Raw genomic sequence first — 3646 nt, forward strand, 5'->3', positions numbered from 1 at the left:
TGTCCTGTTACTGGCATGCATTTTTTTAAATAATTATTATTTTTTTTTATCTGAGTTATCCCACGCTGCCTAATATTGTGTTCTTTCAGTTCAGTTCAGACAACACGTACAAATTTTGCAGTAAAAAAATCTGTCCGTTTGTTTCTGACCAAGTGCCTTATTTCAAGTGCCTTCATTTACTGTAAATACAGGAGGAATTATTTTCTGTGTAATTAACTTAAGGCCATCATACAGTATGTAATCACAATTAGTGCTATTTAATTAGTTGTATGGATGGTAACACAGATAATTGTATTCTCTTTCACGATTTGTGCATCCTATGCTTATACAGGAAATAAATTACACAATGTATTTCTATTATATATTTTATTTCCACAGACAAACCAAAATAGCCTAATAATGGACATGTCATGTACAGTCGACCTTTAAATAATTAGCATAAAACCTATCTTTAGCATGTGATAGAAATCTAAAATAGACTTTACGATAAGGGCATTAACTTTAACATTAGTTAATGCATCATAATGAGCAATATATTCTATAACATTTATCATGTTAGTTAATAATATTGTACATTGTTCGTTCATGTTAGATTACAGTTTCTAATGTTAAAAGAGAACTTTTGATTTTAAAGGTATCTAATTTACTAATAAATGCTGTAGAAGTGTTAATTGTTAATATTGTTCATACTAACTAATGCTGACTACCTTGCTGTAAAGTGTGAATGATATTGCATTTGTGCTGTTTTCTCTGGTATTAGGATTATGCTGTTTTTATTTGGACTGAAGCTCCTCCTAAGAGCTTAAAAATGAAATGAAGCTACAGAAAGAATTTTTTTTTTGCTTTCTTTGAACAGTGGTTGTTCAAGAATTAAACATTAAAGTTTGTGGAGCAGTATTTATTTTGTAAACAAAATGTAAAGGAAAAAATATTGAGAACCACTGCAAATCGTCCTTGCTTTTTCAAGCGCAGATCAATCTATAAGAGACAATTATAATGAACTTGTCATTTGCATAAATAATTTGTTTAAATCCTCCTGGCCCGTTTGATTTTCAGTCAAATTCATAGTGTGTTGCTTTTTATGACCGTCATTTCGAGCACTACAAAAAAGAGGAAAAAGTCATTTGAAAACGGTTCATCACAGGAGTCATGTTCAGGGCCGCATTAACCATTGGGCTACACGGGGCCCAAACACGGGGCCCAAGCAACAATCTATAAGAGACAATTATAATGAACTTGTCATTTGCATAAATAATTTGTTTAAATCCTCCTGGCCCGTTTGATTTTCAGTCAAATTCATAGTGTGTTGCTTTTTATGACCGTCATTTCGAGCACTACAAAAAAGAGGAAAAAGTCATTCGAAAACGGTTCATCACAGGAGTCATGTTCAGGGCCGCATTAACCATTGGGCTACACGGGGCCCAAACACGGGGCCCAAGCAAATTCACCTCTCTTCACTTCATTCTGGCGTAATCTAGAAACGGTCATGCAAAGAACAATCTTCGATAAGTAAAAATGTCAACTATTCAAAAAAATATATAGTGAGAGAAAAAAATGAGGAGAGGGGGAAAACATGAGTGAGTCACTAAAATCCACAGCTAGTTTAGTTTACTAAAGCTGATGGAGTGGGAGTTGTGGAACAGCAAATGGACCAGACACATGGAGCAGATAAAAACGCAGCGTCATCATCCCCACAGATTTTAGGTTAGTTTGATTATTAACTTGATGGATGTATAGTGCTTTTTTTTGTTTGAACAAACTCTATAGGGCTAGCATATTCGCTTATGGGTTGAGAATTTCATTTTGCGCGTCATGATGTAAGCTTTTCCTTTAAACGCATTTTAAGCTTTGTGGTTTAAAAACTAATTTGACTGTTCAGGGGCATTAAGCAGTGGGGCAGAATTCATTTGGGCAAATGCGCGCATTAAGACGGTTTCTGATACTTGCTCCTACAGCGCCTGACTATAGAGTTATTTTTCGCGCCTTGTGTTTAAACGTTCGAACACATAATTATGTGTCAAAATGCCTGTCTCCTCGTCAACACAGTTATTTGTGTCTTAAATGAACGTTAATAGTTAAAGATAAAGCATGTGCACTAGTTGGCTATTATGCGATCCTGGCATTATACGAGTAGATTTTAAAGGGATATAGTTCACCCAAAATTTAAAATACTGTCATCATTTACTCAGTTTCAAGTTGTTCTGAGCCTGTATGAATTTCTTTGTTCTCCTCAACATAAAAGAAGATATTTTGAAGAATATTCGTAACCACCAGAAAGTTTCTGGTCCCTGTTGACTCCAATAGTGTTTCTTTTTATACTATGGAAGTCATTTGGTTACCAGTATTGTTCCAAATATAAGCGTTTGCATTCGACAGCAGAAGGAAACTCATACAGGTTTAGTACAACAACAACATAACTTACATTTTTGGGTGAACTATAGTATAGTAGAAATACTATGTTAATAAATATATTTTTAGTTACACTTTTAAGGGATATACTAAATACAAGCATACTTTTAGTGACTTTTTAGTGTATTTACAGAAAACATACTTATGTTACCCTTAAAGTATATTTTATGTCTACTTTGTGTAAGAACATAACAAAATGATTACACTTTTAGTGAATTTTTAATGTACTTTATATTTCTGTAGGCCTACACATGGTTATATTTTAAATATTTATGTATTTATAATTTTAATATTTGGAAAATTACAATATTTTGAAAAACATTTTTAACATTTACAATGTACAAATGTTTATCAACTATTATTAAGCATTGCGATATTTAAAATATGTTGTTTAATATGTTGTTCAGTTTTACTTAAAAGGTTATGCTACTTTGGTTGATTAGGCTGTTGTTCATTACATGATACATTAATTGTAATAAGCAAGGTGTTTATAAATTTGTTCAAGCTTGATGCCTTTATTTTCTAATATATATTTCTGAAATTCCCACAAGGATTTCAACATTACATATGAAAAAAACTAAACAAAACAAAAACCTGCGTTTGCTTGTTTAAATTCAGACAACACACTGACTAAACCTGATTGGTTCCAGAGCCATTGAACGGCTCTTATTGGTTCATATGATAATGAGCTCACCCCAGAAAGCTTCGTGATGTGCGTGCAAATGTCTCTTGAATGTGAATCCAAGTATAAATTTAAATAGTTTTATGTAGAGCGGTCGCTGATCGTGTCTCTTTAGGGCACTTGGAGGAAACCACACAATTCATATGGATTACTTTGGCGATGTTTTTTTTGCGATTTCAACTTTTTGAAACGTGAACATCTTTGGTGAATCTTCTTTCATCGGAGGGACATAAATCTCTCAGATTTTTATTAAAATATCTCCGCTTTTCTTTGGAAGATGAACGAAAGTCTTAGATGGTTTGTATAATCTTAAGGGTGAGTGATGACAGAATTCAAATTGTTTTGGGGGAACTATGAAATTAAGTAGAAAATATTGTATGTTCTTATATGTTGGTATGTTCTTATTTTTAGCAACTTCTGCAAGCGTGTATGGCGTCTGGCTTTTGGAACCTCACTGTGACTTCAGGTAAGATTTAATTAACGTTATTTATCTCTGCCAGTCTGTTTTTGACACATGCATTGGCAGAAAAAAATTAATAAAATAAAATTAGTCAT

Source organism: Sinocyclocheilus grahami, unplaced genomic scaffold, assembly GCF_001515645.1.
Source record: "Sinocyclocheilus grahami isolate Dianchi unplaced genomic scaffold, SAMN03320097.WGS_v1.1 scaffold21.1, whole genome shotgun sequence".
NCBI lineage: Eukaryota > Metazoa > Chordata > Actinopteri > Cypriniformes > Cyprinidae > Sinocyclocheilus > Sinocyclocheilus grahami.